At 37.9% G+C, this 6,489-nt stretch overlaps 1 protein-coding gene and 1 long non-coding RNA gene across 2 annotated transcripts in view; both read right to left on the bottom strand.

Moving 5' to 3' along the window:
• The window catches only part of LOC119415001 (U2 small nuclear ribonucleoprotein A'), a 34,650-nt gene that overhangs the window by 16,638 nt on the left and 11,523 nt on the right, over window positions 1-6,489 (bottom strand). The window lies entirely within an intron of this gene.
• LOC119415012 lies at window positions 4,031-4,778 on the bottom strand. The gene is made up of 4 exons (XR_005187032.1): window positions 4,584-4,778; window positions 4,414-4,504; window positions 4,166-4,333; window positions 4,031-4,081 (listed from the first exon to the last, which is right to left on the bottom strand). It is a non-coding gene; the product is annotated as an uncharacterized LOC119415012 (long non-coding RNA).

Genomic DNA, 6,489 nt, shown 5'->3' with positions numbered 1-6,489 from the left:
ACAGACAGATAGATAGATATGGCACCTTGGGTCCTCATTTTTCAGTAGATGGCAGTCAGAGTTTTCCAAGTTTTAACTATCAGGTAAAAGTTCTTATGCAAGTCTAAAATTTGTCAGACCTACAGGAACCTAGCCTTGTCATTCTTCATCATTGTCAAAAGATACTGCTGATATAAACAAATTCTATTCATGGTTAGAGAGGGCTGAAGTGATGGACGCTCAGATGCAATAATCACTTGGGAAGGAGACAAAGAAGAACAAGCTAACTAATGTGTCCGTTAGGTAGTTATTTAAATTGAAATGAAACAGTGTTTTGTAGACCTGGTCTACCTAGCCCAAATAAGGTTAACTTAGTCTACTTTCACATGTTTACCTGTGTGTCTGTAAGAGATGATCCCTGTAGTGACGTCTGCTTGGATGAAGCGATCGACCACCTCACCATTTCTCAGCACCACACCATAAAACGGTTGGCGGGCAATTAAGAATGTCAGGCTGCTGTTGTCACTGTCAGCGTCAGTGGCATAGATATACTCAGCAGTGATGATCATTTCCTGTCCTTCTGCACACCTGAGCACTGGTTTCAAACCAGCAATCATCACTGGAACCTCATCGTTGATGGGTATTACCTGAAAATGTATTAATTTATCTTGGTGAAAATCGGTGGGGGTTAGTATAAAACAAAACAAGTACTGCACAAGTATTGAGCTCAGTTAAAATTTTATGTAAGCTTTGCACAAAATGTAAGGACAGTTGTGTTTGATTGATTATTTATTTTGTTGCAACAATACATCTTGGTAATAAACCCTATACCAGGGGTTTTCAAAGTGTGGGAGAGGTAGTTCTCACACACTTAAACAACAGCGATCCCCACCCCCCCAACTACATTATTGCTATTATTTCTGTTACAATGTTTTGTGTCACTATACTTAATACTCCATGTATACTTAAAAAAATGTTTGTTTTACATAATGTTACTTTTTTCTTTTACACATCTGTGCTTTTATAAACATATTTTTTACACGTTTTAAATATATGTGCTTTAAAATAAACACATTTAAAATGTTTTTTTTTAACAGCTCACATCATCTCAATCTCTTTTCTTCTTTTCTCTTACTTTTCCTGGTTAATTTTTTTTCCCTTACGTAGCACTCCCTTTGGAGAACTATGGCACCCCCAAAGGGAGGTGTGCCCTATACTTTGAAAAACGCTTCCCTATGCCATTTAAAGGCAAATTTATTTCCCTTGAAATAGAGTTACATTAGAAAGAAAAATGCATTTTTGGGTTGATCAGTTACATGTGTGGGTCGCACGCAAAAAGAGCTTGCAAGATTTTCTCTGCGAGTGACAACTAGCCTATTCTGCTACTGACTCTTGTTTGTTGGATTGGACGACTAATGTCTTAACCCAACCCTCCTGCTGCCATTAGGTCAAAATAACCCACAACACCTTAGTCTTGGGGCTTTTGGGTCATTTTCACTATCTAAGGCAGAAGGAGGGTTAAAAAAAAAACAAAGCATACTGGAAATTTAGCAATATATTCATTTAACAAACAATGAACTCAATATCATGTGGAGTGAGGATGAAGTCCAAAAAGCTCTGAAAAAAATTAAATTAAGGGGAAGGCAATAGGACCTGACAACTTACCAGTGGAGCTTTGGAAATGTCTTGGAGAGAGAGATGGCAGTGAGGTTTTTGACTTAGATTTAATGGTATATTTGAGGTTAAGAAAATACGTGTTTTTTTTTACGGGTACTCCAGTTTCCTCCCACAGACCAAAAACATGCATGTTAGACTGGTTGGTAACTCTAAATTGTCCCTAGGTGTGAATGAGAGAGTGAATGGTTGTTTATCTCATTTGTCTTTATGTGTCTCTGTGATGGACTGGAGACCTGTCCAGGGTGTACCCTGCCCGACGCACAGTGATTGCTGGACATGGGCACCGGCGACCCCTGTGACCCAAAAAATGGAAGAAGCGGGTAAAAGATAATGGATGGATGGATGGATGGGTCCCAGTTACATCCAACAAAAGTATAAATTGTAAAAGAAAACAGTAATAAGATCTAAAATATGAACTAAGAAATATGCTAAAAACTTGGTGCAAAAACAATGTGTCGAACAACACCAACACTAACATGAATCTGTGTGAGCAGATGAGTATGAATAAACACATGTGTGTGAATGAGCGGGAGACAGGTGGAACAGTGAGGCTACAAGGAGCAGAAGTCACAAAGTTGCAGGACTTCAAGTACTTGGGGTCCATTGTCCAGGAAAATGGGGAATGTGGTAAAGAAGTGAAAAAGAGAGTCCAGGCAGGATGGAGTGGATGGAGAAAAGTTTCAGGAGTGATTTGCAACAACGGTCAAAGGAAAAGATCACAAGACAGTGGTGGTGAGACCAGCTATGTTGTATGGTCTGGAGACAGAAATATGGACAAAAAGACAGGAGAAAGAACTGGAAGTGGCAGAAATGAAGATGTTGAGGTTCTCCTTAGGAGTGACACGGATGGATAAGATTAGGAACGAGATCATCAGAGGTACAGCACAGGTTTAACAACTGGGAGATAAAGTTAGAGAGGCCAGACTAAGATGGTTTGGACATGTCCAGAGGAGGGACAGTGGTTTGGAAATGTCCAGAGGAGGGACAGTGGTTTGGACATGTCCAGAGGAGGGACAGTGGGTACACTTGTAGAAGGATGATAGAAATGTAACTGCCAGGAAAAAGCCAAAGAGAAACTCCAAAGAGGAGATATATGGATGCAGTTAAAGAGGACATGGAGGTAGTTGGAGTGAGGAGAGAATACAGAGGACAGAGTGAGATGGAGGACGATGACTCTCTGTGGAGACCCCTGAAGAGCAAAAAGCTGAAAGAAGAAGAAGAAAAAGAAGCTTTTTGATTGTACAATTTTTAGCATTGATAAGAGCAAAAATAAACTACTATTGTAAGTGGCAGGACATCAACGTTCATGATTATGTATAGCAAGCTATGATTTGTCAGCTGGTAACTTAGGTATAAAATTAAAAGCAAAAATGGCATGTTCTACTGTCTTTTCCATCCAAACGAAAGTGTAAATGGTGTCTTACAGGAGCAAATGGCATGCTATAAAATGTTGAAAACACACGTAGCTTGCATTGCAAATGCCTTGTGTCTTCATCCACTGCTGCTGCAGATCATAACGAGGAAACTTTTCCACACAGTTGATTTGAATCAAACTGAGTCATTTAGATTCTGTGCATTTATCTGAACCTTTCTCTGCTTATTTTCTGTTATTGCTGTTAGCAAAAGGCAGCTAAATAAAATGTGCCAGCTTCTCATTGAGGGTGGTGATCACCAATGATTAACATTTTCATCCTAGTTCACTGAATCTGTCCAAAATATCTGTATCAAAACAGTTTGGTATGAATACATCTACCTTTACACCCCTATTACCTTTTAATATTGTTTTAGTGGTCATTTCCTCAAATTGTACTTACATTTACTGGCACAGTAAAACAAGCTGAATTGGTGCCATCGGTTATCGTAAATTCAATGATGTCTTCTGTAGTTTCCGAGTTGTCATGGCTATACCTGGATAAACAAACAGTCAAAACAAACAATTAATTACTGTAGTATTAAGACATGGTTTATCTAGGATCCTAAATAATTTGCAGGATAAGTTACATTTCAGTAAAGCCAGCAATGTGATTCGTCTTAGTTTTGGGAATTTAACAAATCCTCAATTTTTCCTAAACCTCACCAAATGTTTAGAAAGCCTCATAAGGTCTTCCAAGGGTTAAGGGAGCACAGTCCAGACAATTTTGTCTTCTTAGCTTTTTTTGATTTTAAAACTAAAACCTTCAATGTTTTCAATAAAGGAATCAAGCTGCATGTCTGACCTAACTTTAAGTCTTTCCAGGTCTTGCAGATCAAATGTCTGCCCTGCTGTAAGTGGATAGCCACCAAGGTGTAGAACTCCATGAGCCGGTTCTTTATGAAGCTCCACTTGCAAGGCCTCTTGTACAGAGTCCACATCTGACACATGCAAGTGTTCAGGGCTCAGCAAGCATTCCCCTCCTTCGTTTACAGTCAAAGAGTTGGTGATGACCTGAAACAAAACACATTATCTTTTTTTTTTGCATATTCACACAAAGAATAAATGAGACGGGGAAAAGGTGATGGTGCTTTCTACTTGTGGTGGCTGGTTGTCCACTGGGACTATAGTGATGTTAAAGCAGATCCCAGTGACTGTTTTACCCAGATGATTGGTTACAGACAGAACAAACTGGATATATTTAGGGTTAGGACCAATGTCTATGACTGGAGGCATGTAGGCTACTTTCATGAAGTTCACTGCATGCTGAAACAGAGCAAAAGAAAAAATATTTTAATGAACAATACCACATATACTAATGAGTAAAAAAGAATAAAGAGATTTACTTGTGTAAAGAGCCTCAAAACTGGTGCACTGGAGTCCTTGGTAAATTTGGGTATGCTGTCAACAAGAAATAACCTCCCTGCGTCTGGACTGCTGCTTGGTAAGACAGCGACCCAAACTTCAGAAGACATGCTTTCTTAATCGTCTTAAATGAATGTGAGTATATACTGACCTGTGATGACCAGTGAAAAAAGGTGGAGTAGTAACTGTGTATGTGAGCTCACTGTCGGGAGACTCCTGGTCTACAAAGTGGAGCTGCTGCCGTGTAATAAAGGCCACTTCTGTTTCTTTGAGCACAAGATATCGACTAGAACCAGGAACTTCTTTAGGTGGCTGGTCTGGAACTGGTTCTATGTGCACTACCACCATCTGAAGGTAATACACAAGATTCAATCAGTTATCAACTACAAACCTTTACATTATATATATTATATTACACATATTTAGATGTTGAAGTTTCTGTATTTAACGGTAAAACAAAATTCCAGGCACATATTGGGGAGCATGGTGGAAGCATGATGAAGACATGGGGCAAGGGTGCATTGGTGTGGCTTAGTTATTGAGAATTAAAAGCAGGACTGGCCAAACTGGTTTCATGCCTACGCTTTGATGGCTATAATGTCCACAGTGGTAGCATCAGCAAATGTTCTGTATTATTTTAGTATGTAGCTGCATCCTGAGTCAGTATATGGAAGTTGTGCCAGGGCATGTGTAAAATGTGTTGTGTTGGAGTTTGCATGCTAAGAATGGATGCACAATAAATCAAACATGTACTGTAATTTTAAAGTTAACAAGCACAGTAACAATATTGCAAAAGACTGTGTTGATTGCAATAAATCATGGATATTTTTATTTTAAGTATCATTTTGAAGAATCAGCTGAAAATATAAACATCTGAACAGAATAATCTGTTTGAAGAGTTTCAGTCAGAGTTTAGAGCTCATCATAGCACAGCTCTGGTGAAAGTTACTGATGATATTCTCATGGCCTCTGACAATGGACTTGTGTCTATACTGGTCTTGTTAGACCTCAGTGCTGCATTTGATACATTTGATAACAATATTTTACTACAGAGGCTGAAAAAAAACCTGGATGACCCTTAATTTTCTCCTGTTGAACACAGACAAGACTGAGGTTTTGGTTTTTGGATCTGAGCACCTTAGGAATTGATTTTTCAGTCTTTCTCCCTCCTTAGATGGCATTAATCTGTCCTCCAGCTCTAATGTTAAAAATCTTGGTGTTATTTTTGATCAGGACATGTCTTTTATCCCCCACATTAAAAACGTTACTAGAACCGCCTTCTTCCACCTGCGTAATATCACTAAAATTAGAAACATCTTATCTAAAAATGATGCAGAAAAACTGGTTCATGCATTTGTCACATCTAGACTGGACTATTGCAATGGTTTATTATCTGGATGTCCAAATACTTCTTTAAAACGTCTTCATTTGATCCAAAATGCTGCTGCCAGAGTCTTAACTGGAGTTACTAGGAGAGATCCTCTCTCTCCAGTTTTAGTTTCTCTCCATTGGCTCCTTGTCAAATCCAGAATTTAATTTAAAATCTTACTTCTAACCTACAAAGCTCTCATCAACCTAGCTCCATCTTATATTACAGATCTTTTTTTTTTTTTTTTTTTTTTTTTTTTTTTTTTTTTTTTTTCTAGATGGCCTCCCTTCTCCCCTTACAGCCATCCTCTCCACACCATTATTATTAAATATTTATTATAGTGACATTCTAGTGTAGGGTTTTTTTTTTTTTTTTTTTTTTTTTGTTTTTTTTTTTAATAGGATAGAAAAAAAGAAAAGACAAAGTAAGACTCCAAAATATAAGAAATATATACAAATAGAGCACACTTCAAAACACCCGGCCACTGTCTGTTCACCTGCAAAGAACATGACAAAACACAGCAACAAAATACATATGTATAAAGAACTTAAAATATTCATGGCTTTGCAGTAAGTTTCAATAAATATATATACCCATACCTACGCCTATATACATACATACATACATACATACACATGAATATACACTCACATACATATCTATATATCTACATATAAAGCCTACATAA

This window comes from Nematolebias whitei, chromosome 1 (genome assembly GCF_014905685.2).
Source record: "Nematolebias whitei isolate Nwh7 chromosome 1, NemWhi1, whole genome shotgun sequence".
Lineage (NCBI taxonomy): Eukaryota > Metazoa > Chordata > Actinopteri > Cyprinodontiformes > Rivulidae > Nematolebias > Nematolebias whitei.
Note: the sequence above shows the minus strand (reverse complement) of the source record. Positions and strands in the feature narration are given on the sequence as shown.